We start from the raw sequence: 16,914 nt of genomic DNA on the forward strand, positions 1-16,914 counted from the left end.
GGTTCATAGCTCACTAGTTCATTTCGGTCGCGGCGGTCACTTTGGCAGTTCTCGTTCCAGCCTCGGTCGCGTGCTCGTGTCAGTCTCGGTCTCCCTCAGCCGCATTCGTCGTTCTTTGCATGACCACCTGTCTCATTTCCACTGCCGTCTGCTCCTAGTTAGTTCAGTATCCAGTTGTTCGTTTCGTTCACTGCGCTCGCCCATTTTACACGTGTTCCAAACTGTTCTTGCGCTTGGTTCTGTCTATTCAGCGTCCACAACTCGTAATCAAAAAGTATTTTATAGTTATGTAAATTACATAAAAATTACGTTGTATGTAATAGGTACGTCTTTTCAGGTAACAAAAGGGCATATCAGCTCACTTCATTATATCGATGAACAGCAGAAGATAGACTTATAACAAGGCAAGTTTTTTTTGTTATTCATATATTTTTTGGTTTCATCGACTTGATCTAGCAACTAACTTTCAATAATTTGCTTAATTTTTAATGTAAGAAAATTCATATAAAACGATTTTGGTGTATCTTTCATATACGAAACATTACATTTAGGAAGGCTCTAATTATTTTTAAGTTTGGTTGTTTCCAATTTGCATTACCTGCTAGATAGGTTTCTTTGAAAAAAAGGGAAAAGTGGGTTGTGGGTCATTTTGGCTCAGTAGGAAAAGCAGTGCCTCTCCATTTGAAAAGACATAGATTGCCATAAAATCGTATTTACTTATTATCTCAAAAACATTTGTTCAGAAGGAGCTTCCAAACCAAAAACTTTAGTACTGCGAACTTAATTATTATTATTATTATTATTATTATTATTATTGCTGGTTTAACTTTAATAATGCAACATAAAAACCTAATTTTTACTAAGCGTGTGATGCAAGTATGATGAGAAAACCACATTTTATTTTATGCTTCCATAAAATCTAGTTCGCCTGCGAACTCAAAGACAATGTGAAGTATATATAGGGTGTAAACGATTATTGTTTACAACGTAGCATAGCTATGCAGTGGAAGTCGAAACGAAGAATTTTATACAAGACACTTGTGGTCTATTAAGTTGGGAAACAGCCACCAACAGGTTTACAAGACTACATGTGCTATAGCCCACGCGCATCGCGTGAGATTTTCATGTTCTCTTCTCCAGATCTCTACGCATCATCATTGATTGTTTCGCCATTGTTGCTTGTATTAGCTTGTTATTTGTTCACTGCTTAATTATTACATGTTTGTCTGTTTGTTGTATCTGCTCATAACGGGCAACACATCGTCCGTAATTGGCGAGCAGTCTGTACTCGGGGCCGGTTTTCCGTGCGCCGCCCTATATTATTTCCCTGCGATCAGCCACACAACACTACAGTTGGCTAAACTAGAGGCTCTGCAGGATCACAGAAATTACTTCTGAAAGCGTGTAAGAATCCTGTAATAAAGAGAAACTCTATACTCCAGGGGGGAGGCAAGTGTCCCCTCTTGGTGCCCTCCATCCTTCAGTCACCTACCCTACTAATTTTCATTTTTTCATAAGAACCATATACCAAGCACAAATGAACGGTGAACGAGTAAAAATGAACGGTTCCCAAAAAAGAACAATCAGCAGTGAACTAGTTCCCAAGGATGAATGAGTTTGCCCATCTCTACTTTCCATAGAGCATGCAGTAAATGTGGAAATGTGAACTGTGATGACATTATCACGAAATGCTGTCGGAGGACAAGCACTGCTAGACATACATCAAAGAGTGAAGAATGTGTATAGGACAGCATGTCTGTCAAAAACTACCATTGTGGAATGCTGTGCCATATTTCGTGCTGGTCGTGATTCGAAGTCCCGGGCATCGCAAATGTCGTAATGCAGAATTTGTGCCAACTCGAGTGGGTGACACTCGAGGACCTGCCCTGTAGTCCTGACCTCTCCCCATGTGATTATCATGCACATGATCCCTTAGAAAAGGCCTTGAAAGAAGGACGATTTCTGTCACATAAGGATGTGCAGCAGGTAATTACAGACTACTTCACACAGGACACAGTGTTTTACCAAACAGCTATCTTCAACCCCGTGCATGGGTGTGATAATTGCCTCAGTGCTCACTGTCATTTTGCCTAATTGGCCTACTGATTCTGGACTGTACGGCCTTCAAACAGAAACTTTTTGATCATCCCTTATAGTTACAGGTCTGGTATATGTTGTGGTAGAAGGGTGCATTGGGCAAGTCTTGCATTGGTGATGGTCACAGGGGTCAGAGCCGTATGGTAGGAACAAGCATGCAGAAGGAGCATAGGGTCTGACCAGGATATTACAGAGAGGTGGGGATGAAAAACTATTTCATGTGTGGCGGGCAAAATGTTGTACGAATGGACCTCATTTCAGGATATCATTTTAGGACGTCATAGCCTTTTTCAAGTAGCTGATTAATGCATCCAACATCAGGATAGTACTGACTGACAGTAGGTGTACAGTGTGTTTCAAAATGAACATACCAGTTTTAAGGCGTTGTAGCATTTATTACATTCAGCTTACAATTGTAAGTAATACACCAAATGAAAGAGCAATTCAAACAGTTTTGTTTGTGTACCTGTGCACAATGGGAAGAGTATGGAATGACAAAGAGTGACTGAAAAAATGTTGAACGAGTGCGAGTCTTTCACACCTAGCCCCAAGAAATATTCCTGCAGAAAGTTTATGGGCCTTTCATTTTCAGGGAATCAACTGTAACTGATGTTTCTTGTCTGGATGTGCTACAGCTGTGGCCTGTGTGTCAATGGGAAGAAGCTGAACAACAGATCTTTATTTGGGAGCAAGATGGTGCGCCACCTCACTGGCATAACTCAGTATGCGACTGGTTAAACGACATTGTATCTGACCGATTGATTGGGCGCAAGGGGCCGGTTGACACAGCATTTTATGCATGACCTCCACATTTGCACACAATCTGATGTGCTCATGTATATGTGCCTCTGATACCAGTTGATCTATCTGACTTTAGAAACACTGTTATTGCAACAGTTACTCCTGTCACATTGATCAAGATTTCGGAAAAACTCGTCTATCGACTCAATGTGTGATCGTGTTCACACTGAATAATTGTAAGAAAAATTGTTTGTGTTTCTCTTTCATTTGGTGTATTATTTATAATTGTGAGGTGAATGTAATATGTGCTACAAAGCCTTAAAACCCGTATATTCATTTTGAAACACTTTGTATTTTGGAGGGATGAGCAGTACTAGAATTGGATATGATGGCTTGGCAAATCTGCTTTTGAACAAGGCTGGTGGGGTAATTACGTCCAGTGAAGGTTAAGGTGAGCATGTTGTATTCTTGCTGTAAAGAGTCTGTATCTGAGTAAATACGTTCACCTCAAATGCCAAGGCTGTATGGGAGGGAACATTTGCCACGGAAAGGACTGCAGCTGTCAGAATATAAGTGCTGTTGTTTGTTTGTAAGTTTAATGTGAACAGAAGTGTGTGACTGACCCTCAATGAGTATGAGGTCAACATTGAAGAAAGTGGTATGAGATTTGGAATAAGGCCATGTGAACCTTAATTGGCAGACAAGAATTTAAACAGGCCATTCATTCTGAGGTCAGTCCATATGGCAAAGATTTCATCAATATATCTGAACCAAACCAGGGGCTGAAGGCTTTTAGAACCCAGAAAAGCCCACTCGAAGCGACCGATGGAAAGGCTGATGTATGAAGGAGCCATCCTGGTTCCCATGGCTGTACCGCTGATCTGTTTTTTTGCCTGCCTTTCAGAGTAAATTAGTTGTTTGTAACTGTCAAGATGATGGAGGTGAGCAAGAGGGACATATGTTTGGAATCAGGTGAATACCGGTTGAGGTAATTTTCAGCAGCAGAAGGAGGCTTGGAATTGGGTAAATGCTATCAGAGGTAATGTTTAGCAGCAAAAATACCATGTACATTGGGAATGTTGATATAGAGGGAGTTGTCATCAATGGTGACAAGCAAGGTTTATGGTAGGAGTGGGGACACGTACAGAATTTGCACGTCTGAGAAATGGTTGGTATCTTTAATTCCTAAATTATATTGGGTCTACAACTTTGCTTCTGCCATTTAGCAGTAGATGGAGTTAGTGGAAAGTACTGGCACAGGTCGTAAGTGTCATACAGTAAGCTTAGTCATGTGAGAACATAACGCCATCAAAATATTTGTTGATTTTTTATTGCATCTTAAAGTTATTCTCGGCTGAATATGTCAACTTACGAGCCCAATTCTTGTCATCTGTGGGAGGTTTTAATTTTCTGCTTTGATATGAAAAAATATGCGGCTGAGGATCATAAAAAGCTGGGTAAGACCTATGATGAGACGCCTGTTAGTGACAGAACTTTGAAGAAAATTGTTTCCACGCTTCAAGAATGGTGCTTTTGATGTTGAAGACCGGCAAGGTTGTGAAAGAGAGAAAGCTTTCGATGCTACTGCAACCGACGGGAACAATCACAGGAGATCGTTATTGAAAGCAATTGATGTGTTTGAGCCAATCACTGAAAGAGAAACGGCCACAATACAGCGATAACATGAAAAGGTGATTTTGCAGCATGACAGTGCTCAACCCTGTGCCGCGGTGGCGGTATTCCCGATCGATTCTCAATCGTTGGGCCTCTGAGTGGTGTTTCTTTCTCCGTTTCGGGGCGGCTCCAGGGGGCGGGTGGCGCCGTCTCTGCCCAGTGGCGTGTGCGTGGGCAGTCAAGTTTGGGCGCGAGCATTGCCTTTTGCGTCGGACGGTGGGTCCCTCTGCTTGCTGCTCCCCGTGTCGGTGGTTGGAGTCGTCGCCTGATTACCAGCTTTCCTGCCCTGTCTGACTGCGCCTCGCTGAGGTCCGGGTGACGATACTCGTGCTGGATCATCTTTCTCGCGGCAATTTCCCTGGACCGCGCCTCGGCAGGAGCTTGTGGCTGTGCTGCTCCCGGATATAGTTTACAGGGGAGTACTTTTCCGTCCTCGGAAGTTTGGTGCTGTTTGTGTGTTTCAGTGTGCTATGGCTAAGAAGATTATCTTTGTTGTTATGATTGTATCGGAATTGTGGGCAAACCCCAGTGTTCGTGTTTCTCAGCATTCTGTAGGGTGATGAACCTTACTTAGTGTGTTTTTCTTGGTGTTCTATTGTGTCATTGCAGAACTTTGTTCAACCTTTTCCCTCCTTACGCTTCTGCAGAGTGCCTTTGGATCCTGTGGCCCGTAATTTCACATGTGCCAAGTTCCGGGGTTTTGGCGGATAATTGATTAAATTATGTTTTGGAATTTATGGGATTCTCTGTGTTTGTCTGGGGTTTTTTGCTGGCCTGTGCCCATATGATTTCCCATTTCCTCACCCGGGCATCGTACATAAAGTTTAAGGTGAGTGAATTTTGGTAGTTCCCATCCAGTGGTTCAAAGGGCCCCGTGACGAATTTTTTTTTTTTTTTTTCACCCTGCCTGTCCTATCTCCCTGGCTTAAGATTGGCTCCTCTGTGCCCGTGCGAGAGTCGAGAGTGTGTATGTGGGCGTCGGTGATAGTTTTCTGACTTGTTTACCATTTCTTGCCGACTTCTCTGCTGCATAGACTGCCGAATCTGTAATTTGGTCTATGCCATGTTATAGTTGCTTCAAGTTGGTTCGCACACTCCCCTTGGTAATGACATCTATGCACCTATGAGATTGAATAATGTTTTGAACTATTGTAAGCTGGCGGTTGTCGCCGTGTGTGTTAAATTTTAACTTGTATTTGAGTTTTGGGGTAATTGTATTTTGTTAACTGAGCTAATTTTATCTTGCCTACTGCTGCAATGTCAGAAATGTTAAAATTTAGCCTTGGGCTCCTTGTGAATTTTTATGTTGATAACTGATGCAGCATTTTAGTGTAATGAATATCTTTTATGTTTTGGGGAAATTTTATCTTGCCAAATCCTTGGGGTTAAATTGTGCAACTTGTGTCTATGATCTATGGAAATGTTGGGGTGAATTGCACTTTCTCATTAGGCCTATCATTTATTGTTTTACTAAAGGCATTAAGGGATATTTGTTGAAAGTTTTAAAAAAATTTTTAACAATCATAAATTTAATCTTACCTGTGAAGCTATATTTGTGGAGAGTTGTTATTTAAATTTCATTGTCTTCCCGGCTTGCCCTTTGCTACTGTATTAAAAGTGTTTGTTGTTTTGATTAATCACAGCTGCTTGCCTTAAAGAACTAAGATTGAGAATTAGTGTAACTGTTCACTCCAATAAAGCAACCCTGTTAAAAGAAAAAATTTGGTGCTACCATTTGTTTCCCCCTTGTTCCCCTTCCACGGCTCAGACCCCATGTTGCAAAACCTGCCAAAACATACCTGGAAGCGTTGAAATGGGAAGTCCTACCCCACCCGCTGTATTCTCCAGACATTGTTCCCATGGACTACCAACTTTTTAGTTCAATGGCACACGACCTGGCTGCCCAGCACTTCCTGTCATATGAACAATTGCAAAATTGGATCGGTGCATGCATCTTCTCAAAAGACGCTCAGTTCTTCCGCTGTGGGATTTGTATGCTGCCTGAAAGATGGGAGAAAGTAATGGCCAGCACGTTGAAATGTAATTTTTTTGTAAGATGCTCACAATAAAGCCCCAAACTTTGAGAAAATAAAGGGCAGAAGTAAAGTTGTAGCTCCAGTATTTTCAAACATTGATTTTTTTCTGTACTTAGTTGGGTATATGTAGGGTATTTACTGTGTAAGGGTGAATAATTATTTCTATTTATGGATGCAAGATGTTACTGACAGGCCAAAAAACCAGTAAACATCACATTTCTGCAAGATATTTCAATTCCTACAGTCCACCAGGTGCAGAAGACATTGAATCACAGACTGGCACAATGAAAAAGATTGCTAAAATATTAAGCTTTCAGACAAAGTCCTTTTTCTGAGATAGAAAAAACACACACATTCACATAAGCACAATTCACAAACATATGTCCACTGTCTCTGTACACTGGAGCCTGACTGTGACAGCATCTGATAGGAGTAGTAATCTCCTGGGGTGGGGGTGGGGTAAGGAGGAGGCAGGGAGTGGGAAGGGGGGAGGGGAACACAGGGTAGGGGTGGGGGAAGATGCTGTGCCGCCTGTGGGAGCATGCAGGGATGTGGTGGGGACAGGTGCACTGTCCGGAGGATGTTGTGTGGGGGGGGGGGGGGGGGCTTTGGTTGAGGAGAGGAGTATAGAAGGGGAAAAGATTAGTAGCAGCATTGTTGGGATTGGAGGGACGTGCTGCTGTTGTTGTTATTCCATCCGGGACTTTCCGATATTTGCTATTGTAATTCCTTATATTTATATTTCTGCTACTTCTTTCAGTATTATAAGTATTAAAATAAATTTTTGCTATGAAGATCAGAACAGTCTAAAATTTGCACTATCTATGCAGCATAGAGATAATAATTATTTTGTAATGTTTTTAGTTACAATGTGTTTGTTAACTGTACTTGAGCAATTGAAACAATGACTTTTGATATATCACTATCCAATTAGTTTATAGTGAAATTATAGTAGATTCCTTATATAAAAATATTCAACTAGTAACTCATATAATCTATTGAGACTTATTGGGTTCCATTGTGTTCTCCTGCATAGTATAGACAGCAAGGCAGGAAGATAGATATTAATGTTCCAATGCGGACATTAATGGCGAGGTGAACCGAAGAAAACTGACTGTGTCTTCTTGAAAAGAACTATCATGCCATTCACCTTAATCAATTTAGAAAAATGACAGAAAGCCTAAATCTGTATACCTGATCAAGGATTTGAACCCTCTACATAGAACAGGTTGTGACTGGTGTATCTGTTGCGTGTTTGTCATTTCATACATCATGCTTGTACAGTCACTATCTTTCCAGCTGGTTTTTCCATGTAATTGAGCTATTTCTGTTACCTCCCTGTTGTGCTTATTTCTGATACTGATGAGCCCACTAAACATTGCCACTCCCATTGCTATTGTGTGTTACTTTTTCAGTCTACGGACTTCAAGATTGGTGTGGAAGGATCAGATTGTGTTGCCAGAATAAGAACATGTTCTTTTTGTATCATCAAAAAATTCAATTGAGAAAACATAAATTATGAAACATAATTGCTGGTCATTATTTGACAAATATAAAAGTAAAAGTAATGACACTGTCCTAGGTTTTGGAACTAATAGTTTCTTTCTGAAGGAGGGGACAGATGGAGGGGGGGGGGGGGGGGGAGGGGGTTGGTTAAGGTGGAAAAGGGACAGCTCACTTAGGCCCCAGGATGAGAGGGTCCCACCTCTTGTGAGGATCAGGGTAAGACAAATATGAAGGGGGAGGTTTCAGAGAGTAGGGAATAGGAGGTCCAAGATGGTAAGCTGGTAAGTGCTGCATCAGTTTCAGTCCACAGTCCAGAGATGTTAAGGATGGAATGAGATGTAAAGAATATATTAGTGTAGGCTTTTGCAGCTTATGTGGCCAGTGGTAGGCAGCCCGCAGGCACAGGCACAGGCGCAGGCACAGCTGACATTGGGGCAGTCAGGCAGCTCAGCTGTAGCATATGTGACAACTCTGTACCAGCTGAACAAACATGGGCAAGGTTGGCCAAGTGGTACATACATGTGTAGAACACTTGTAACAGGGCTGCCTGGCACTTAGCCATCACTAACTGTGCAGTGCTTGTGCCCCATAGGGCATCATTGGAAAAGCCTAGGTTAGCGGGAAAAGAAATGGGGAGAGATAAAGATGATGAAGAAGAAAGAAGGAAGGAGAAGGAGGAGGGGGAGGAGGGAGGACAGTGATGATGATGAAAAAATAAAAAACATGAAGAAAAATAAGAAAGTCATCATAAATTTGAAATATAATAAATTTGTGTTAAAAAAAGAGACACATTCCCAAATTGATAGTACTGAAAGCTAGGACTGTGTCATCACTGTTACTTAAATTTGCTACTCATATGAGTCCAGTTAAAGTAGAAAAGTTCTGAAGCAGAAAGACACCACAACAACTAGAAGTGTGCTGGGTTGCAAAAGAGGAAATAGTGTGGAAATGGTTGAAAATAATCACTTTGGAATTCATTGTTTTCATTATCACTATGCTGGTTTGTGACAGCCTCTATATCCTGTAAGTCGACATAGCTCAACACACACACACACACACACACACACACACACACACAAATATCTGTAGCAGCTTGTAGAAGGAACAATATATTGGAGAAATCATTGTTTCACATCTTTATGTTTTGAAAAATCAGCCATTTTTTTATGCACATTGATATACCTGCATTTACTCTATCTGATCAGGACACACATTAGTGGACATTAATATAGGGTGTTTCAATACTTTACCTTTCTGATGGCTCGAACTCTGCCAGGGACAGTTTCAGTTATGTGTCTGACTGTTTATGGAGAAATGAGAGCCCATCCTTCGTCAAGAGCCGGAGCTGGAGAAGGTAGTGATGTTGGACACTGCAGTCTGGGGCAAAGTCAACATTCTCGCTTGTCCAAAGATGTTCCATTGGGTTCAGGTCAGGACTCTAGGCAGGCCTGTCCATTGCAGGACTGTTTGTTCCACAAACTGCTGCTCACAGATGCTGCTTTGTGACAGGCTGCATTGTCATGCTGACACAGTCATCACTTCCAAACTGTTTCAATTGAGTGGTACCTCTCGGGGAGCTGACAGGACTGTCCTCCTCCGCCTCTATCGATCTCTTGTCTGCTCCAAGTTGGATTATGGATGCATTGTCAACTCGTTTGCATGGCTGTCTATCTTACACTGTCTAAATACAATACACCATCTGGGGATCCATCTCGCCACCGGTGCCTTCCGTACTAGCCCAGTTGAGAGTCTCTACGCAGAAGCCGGTGAACTACCACTGTCTTGCCGGCGTGACATCCTACTCAGTAGGTATGCGTGTCGCCTTTCTTCCATGCCAGGCCACCCAACCTTAGACCCTTCTTTTGATGACATTCTTCACCGTCAATACGAGATGTACATTTCTTCACTGTGGCCTCCCGGCATCAACTTCCGTCACCTGCTTCAGCAGCAGCAGTTCACACTTCCTGCCACTTTCTGAATGGCTTCAGGCACAGGTTTGTGTTTCTTTTGACCTCAGCACATCCCCGAAGGATTTGTCTCTCGAGCTGACCTATCGCTGTGAATTTCTCGAACTTCGCTCACAACTTGCCGATAGCATATTTTTGTACACTGATGTTTCCAAGTCCGCCCACGGTGTTGGCTGTGCTTTTGTCATCAGGGATGATAAGTTTCAATAACGACTTCTCAACCAGTGCACAATTTTTACCGCTGAGCTTTTTGCCCTCTATTAGGCTGTTCACTACGCCCGGAGGCACCAGCTCACTCGCTGTGTGATATGCTCTGACTCGCACAGTGCCCTTAAGAGTCTGGATGATCCAGATCCAGTTCACCCCATCCTTCGACGGATCCGGGACTGCCTCCATTTTTTCCCGGATGGGGGAGTCCAAGTGATGTTCATGTGGGTTCCTGGCCATGTTGGTGTGCCTGGGAATGACACTGCTGATGATGCAGCCATGGCTACAGTCCATATCGGTCTGCCCACCTCTTATTCTGTTCCCTTGCAAGATATTCAACTTTTCTCTATGCGTGTATCACGTCACTTTGGCATGACCATTGGTGCTCCCTTCATGGGAACAAACCCAGAGAAGTCAAACCTCTCCCAACAGTCTGGTTGACTTTCTCCCGGCCATCTCGCCGTGAGGAAGTAATGTTAACTCAGTTGTGAATAGGGCACTGCCGCTTTAGTCACCGCCACTTGTTGAGTGGTGACCCTGCACCCAGCTGTCCTTCCTGTAGCCAGCCATTAACAGTCAGACATTTCCTGATCCTCCACCCCTATTTTAGCCACTTATGTCTCAGGGTCAGGCTGCCGCCCGCTTTGCCGGACATTTTAGCTGATGACATGCGAGCTGTGGCTCACGTTTAAGTTTTTTTTAAAAAGCAGTAATACGACGAAAGAGATTTGATTTCTACTTGGTGACTCCAGTGTCTTGTCGCCATCTTTTAGATACTCTTCCGTAACGTCTTGACGTTTTAGATTTGTTTTTTCTTCCTTTCTGTATTGGACCTCGAAACAGTTTTTTACCTCGGAGTCCCAGCGTGCTATGGTTCTATACTGGGCACTTATGACCTTAGATGTTTTGCACCCTAAACCACCACTTAAAAAAAAAAATCTGTTTCTCCTGTACACAGTACACAATACCATATAATGTGTTCACATCCTTCTGCATTTTGCATTTCCTTATGCAAAATAAAGAGATCACACCCTAACCATGAAATACACCCCCATACAGTAACACTACCTCCTGTGTACTTCACTGATGGCACTACACACGATTGCAGATAACATTCGCTAGTAATTCGCCAAACTAAAACCCTTCTGTTGGATTTCCACAGGGTATAGAGTAATTTGTCACTCCAAATAATTTGTTTCCAATCGTCCACTGTCCAGTGGTGCTGCTCTTTACTCCACCTCGAGCATCACTTACACTCACTACAGAAATGTGTGAATGTGTGACGTATGCAGAGTCGATCAACAGTTGCATCCTGTTCTTTTTACACAGAGTCATCGCGATATGTGGACTTCTGGAAGCACTTTGTAGTTTGGAAGTGATTCCTTCCTCTGACATTACATGATTTTTTACAGCCACCATCTGCAGTGCTGAACAGTTCTTGTGCATCAGTATCTGAGGTCTCACTTGCCTCAGTTTATCTGTGATTCCACTTCACAGTCATATCACTATTGCTCAAATCCACATCCACCCATCCAGATTTTGGTTTTGTGAGGTTTCCCTCAGTCTTTTAATGAAAATGCTGGGACAGTTCCTCTGAAAAGAACAGAACTGATTATCTTTCCAAACCTTTTTACATCTAGTCTAGTGCTTTTCTCTGTAATGACCTCATTGTCAATGACTTCGTAAGCCTTAAACTTCTTTTCACACTTTACCACACTACAATTGCTTCATTGTTTTCCTGGTTAGCTGCTACCTTTTATATGTTATTAACAGTTATTTTTGGTGCCTATAAGATGTCTCACTGCTTTTCTCTTTTTCAGGGACACTGACAACTGCTTGATAGTTCTTCACATCCGTATTTCGATGAGGATAATGTTACCACAAATTATTGACACTTTTATGAATTCCATGGATCATACCAGGCGAGTCATTTTGGCACTGTATTTGTTAAATCTTGCATTTAAGTATGAATTAATGATACTGGATTAAGTTTTGTCATTACCAGATGACTTTAGAGTCATATGCAAACATATTTTTGCCTAGGGCTGTGTTAGGAAATTAATAAACTTTGTCTTATACTTTTTATGAAAATACCACCTTGTCACTGACTAATTTTTTTGTAACATGTTTTATATGGACTCTGGAAGATTGATCTATTACGCATGATCAACTTCTAACTACACAGTCAATGTCAAGGGTGCACAATTTTTAAAATGTCCATCACAAAATTACAGACGCTATAGCATAGGTGCATGCACCATTTACTGTGCAGTTTGTTTTAACACGTCAAAGATATTGAAACCTTTTAGTGTAGTCTGAAAATTTTAACATTGTTTCATATTTAAACACGTTTATACCACTTTGTATGTTAATGAGACTGAAATGTGTTGTACATGAATATGTTTATAAAATTTAATAAAAACTCATGTTTAAAATATATCATTCAGTAATACTAGCTGCTCTACTGATCTTATATTTTTATCATTTGTTTTGTAAATCCTCTCTCTACACCTTTGGTTACAGATCAACCTAAAATCTTACTTTATTGAAGAAGTTAATTGGTACTGCTAATACCTGAAATACAAATGTTTCACTAAAGTTTAACTCATATTGCATAATGTGTTAGTATGCTCCATTGGTGTTTGGGAAAATTGTGATTTGTTTAATTGTTTAATGGGGAAGAAATGTGTCACCTCAGTGAGTGTTTGGTTGAACATGTCTTTCATTATGGAGTAAGGTACACACCGTGTGACCTAAATGCATAATGTGATTTGTGTATCATGTGTGAAACTTCAGAGGCCAGTTCAATATGTATGTGTAATAGGGACAATGCAACTTTTTGCAGTTACAAATTATTTATCTTTCAGAATAGTCCGCTTTCAGTGATATGATGTTTCAACATCCATGTATTTTTGTAACACCTCCAAAAAATAGGAATTTCTCAAGCTGTGTGAAATACCATTCTGTCTCAGTGACAATGTTCTGATTTGAGCAGAGTTATTTTTTAACTGTTTCTTTATTTTAGGAAGAAAAAAATTGCAAGGAGCCAAGTCAAGTGAATAAAAGGTGTGTGGGAGCCATCCGTAACACTGTTCATGAAGTTTTGTGGTAATGGTTCCAGATGAATTGACTAGTGTGTTATTGTGGTAAAACAGCAGTTTCTTCTCAACCAAATCAACCATTCTTTCTTTAATTCCATGTTGGCATTATCTAATATCTCATATAGTATTGTCCAGTGATTGTTTTTCCTTTTTCTAAGAAATTATGAGTGTGATGCCCTTCAGATCGCTAAAGCCACAGTTTTTTCTAGCCAAAGGGATTCTTTTCAACTTTATTTGAACAGATTCATCTCGACCAACCCATCATTGCAATTGTTGCTCATTTTTCGGAATACAGTGATGGATCCAGTTTAGTCAATGGTGACAATTTGACACAAAAAGTTGTACAGATTAAATATTCCAAACACAGCTTTGAAGCAACAGTTTCTTGTTGTCCATTGTCATGTGATCATGACCACCCACAGGTCCAAATATATTTCATCACTTAATTATCATGTAAAATACCATTTATTATCTGGACCTACTCTTCCATGACTTCTACTAATCTGCACGGCTTGGTTCATTGAGCAGTGGGAATTTTGTTGTGGAATTTTACTGTGACGTTTTGGTATCCACATCTGTCAGTTGTCCTGGGTGGTGCTAATCAAAACGGAACGCTTATCAATGTTTAGATTCATCGAACCAGTATGTAGCTGTTATCATTGATGGTAAAACACAACTATAAACTGTATCTAATTTTTATCTCATCACACAGTTTCCCATAAAAAAGATAGAGAAAATTTCTTGTATTTCATCAAAAACAACATAGCACGAATCACTAAAATGATGGGCAAGTCCGTAGTGTTGTCAAATGGAGGCACACCATCATAACACCAGTCTGCATTACCAATTACACCTACCTTCTAGCATAAGTGCTTATTGAACTGGTCTTGTAACACATGTTTATTGCAAGGCCTACTATTAATTGTTACATCGATATGTTAATTTAGTGTAACAACAATCCTCAGTTCAGAATGCAGAAGAGTGTTGTTGTTACACGTTATTGACTACAGAAACCTACATCCACATAATTTTTCTGAAGCATATGTGTTAGTGAAGTGTGAGACATATCAGGTGTGTGCTAGATTCAGACACAGTCCCTAGTATGTGGCTTCAGCAGGCATAGTTCTACAGTCACATCACACTTCAGATGATAAAACTGCCACCAGGTTAGGTAACTGAGATGTAAAACTGGTACTATATGTGTGAAAGCCTTGTCTGATGTAAGGCAGAGCCTGATGGCCTTAATCAGATCAGGTTAAATAAACTAATTAATTAAAATCAAATCAAATATGAGAGTTTAACACTTGCAACTACTTAGATTTGAAGATTATCCAGAGTGATCATAACAGGTCATGTAATTAACAATGTGCAGCTGAAACTGAAGAATAATTGAGAATTATTTTAAATATGAATACTGTTGCTGATTCCATCAAGACTAATATGTCAGCTGTAGTGATATAAAGTTTTATGGAGAACAATTTCCATGAACCAATTCCAACTGCCTGATATGATAGCACTGCTCAACTTACTTTTCTAACATTTTTTTAAGCAGCTGCAATATTTAGTTAGTGCATAAGGTCAAAATTCACTTAAAAACAATATGTGTTGTTAATATTAATTTATTAAAACATTTATAACAACATTAATTTCAAGTGTTTCAACAGCTGGCTCTAAGTCTTTATTTGGACACCACTTCAGTGACATGTGTGTCCCTAATTCAGCCCAGTTATCCAAGTGAGGAAATCAATGAAAGTATGTCAGTAACTTTCAAAATACTTTTCATTGATAAAATTTGATTTCAGGTTTTTAGTCTCCTAATTACATTCATTTCTTATACATGATGACAGTCTGTTCATTTCTATAGTTTTTATTTTCATTTATTTATTTATTGCACATTTGTGCTGATTTTTGCTTTTCCTCATGTCCAGGCGGTGCTTCAAGGAATCCCCAGAACCTTAGGCCCCCTACAAGACCTTTCACCTGACTCCATCAACCTCCTGACCCCACCGATACCCCGCTCCCCTACCTTCTTCCTAAAATTCACAAACCCAATCATCCCGGCCGCCCCATTGTAGCTGGTTACCAAGCCCCCACAGAACGTATCTCTGCCTACGTAGATCAACACCTTCAACCCATTACATGCAGTCTCCCATCCTTCATCAAAGACACCAACCACTTTCTCGAACGCCTGGAATCCTTACCCAATCTGTTACCCCCAGAAACCATCCTTGTAACCATTGATGCCACTTCCCTATACACAAATATTCCGCACGTCCAGGGCCTCGCTGCGATGGAGCACTTCCTTTCACGCCGATCACCTGCCACCCTACCTAAAACCTCTTTCCTCATTACCTTAGCCAGCTTCATCCTGACCCACAACTTCTTCACTTTTGAAGGCCAGACATACCAACAACTAAAGGGAACAGCCATGGGTACCAGGATGGCCCCCTCGTATGCCAACCTATTTATGGGTCGCTTAGAGGAAGCCTTCTTGGTTACCCAAGCCTGCCAACCCAAAGTTTGGTACAGATTTATTGATGACATCTTCATGATCTGGACCCACAGTGAAGAAGAACTCCAGAATTTCCTCTCCAACCTCAACTCCTTTGGTTCCATCAGATTCACCTGGTCCTACTCCAAATCCCATGTCACTTTCCTTGACGTTGACTTCCACCTGTCCAATGGCCAGCTTCACACGTCCGTCCACATCAAACCCACCAACAAACAACAGTACCTCCATTATGACAGCTGCCACCCATTCCACATCAAACGGTCCCTTCCCTACAGCCTAGGTCTTCGTGGCAAACGAATCTGCTCCAGTCCGGAAGCCCTGAACCATTACACCAACAACCTGAAAACAGCTTTCGTATCCCGCAACTACCCTCCCGACCTGGTACAGAAGCAAATAACCAGAGCCACTTCCTCATCCCCTCAAACCCAGAACCTCCCACAGAAGAACCCCAAGAGTGCCCCACTTGTGACAGGATACTTTCCGGGACTGAATCAGATTCTGAATGTGGCTCTCCAGCAGGGATACGACTTCCTCAAATCCTGCCCTGAAATGAGATCCATCCTTCATGAAATCCTCCCCACTCCACCAAGAGTGTCTTTCCGCCGTCCACCTAACCTTCGTAACCTCTTGGTTCATCCCTATGAAATCCCCAAACCACCTTCCCTACCCTCTGGCTTATACCCTTGTAACCACCCCCGGTGTAAAACCTGTCCCATGCACCCTCCCACCACCAACTACTCCAGTCCTGTAACCCGGAAGGTGTACACGATCAAAGGCAGAGCCACGTGTGAAAGCACCCACGTGATTTACCAACTGACCTGCCTACACTGTGAAGCTTTCTATGTGGGAATGACCAGCAACAAACTGTCCATTCGCATGAATGGACACAGGCAGCCAGTGTTTGTTGGTGATGAGGATCACTCTGTGGCTAAACATGCCTCGGTGCACGGCCAGCACATCTTGGCACAGTGTTACACCTTCCGGGTTATCTGGATACTTCCCACTAACACCAACCTGTCAGAACTCCGGAGATGGGAACTTGCCCTTCAGTATATCCTCTCTTCTCGTTACCC

General features: G+C 41.6%; 1 protein-coding gene across 1 annotated transcript in view; it reads left to right on the forward strand.

The window, feature by feature from the left end:
* Nucleotides 1-12,600, forward strand: part of LOC124552480 (meiosis-specific nuclear structural protein 1-like) — a 91,682-nt gene extending 79,082 nt beyond the window's left edge. The window contains exon 11 of the mRNA XM_047126761.1: nt 12,049-12,600. The gene's annotated coding sequence lies outside the window, so the exon portion shown is untranslated. The remainder of the gene's footprint in view (nt 1-12,048) is intronic.
* The last annotated feature ends 4,314 nt before the right edge of the window (nt 12,601-16,914 follow it).

The sequence above is a fragment of the Schistocerca americana genome, chromosome 10, assembly GCF_021461395.2.
Source record: "Schistocerca americana isolate TAMUIC-IGC-003095 chromosome 10, iqSchAmer2.1, whole genome shotgun sequence".
Taxonomy (NCBI): Eukaryota; Metazoa; Arthropoda; class Insecta; order Orthoptera; family Acrididae; genus Schistocerca; species Schistocerca americana.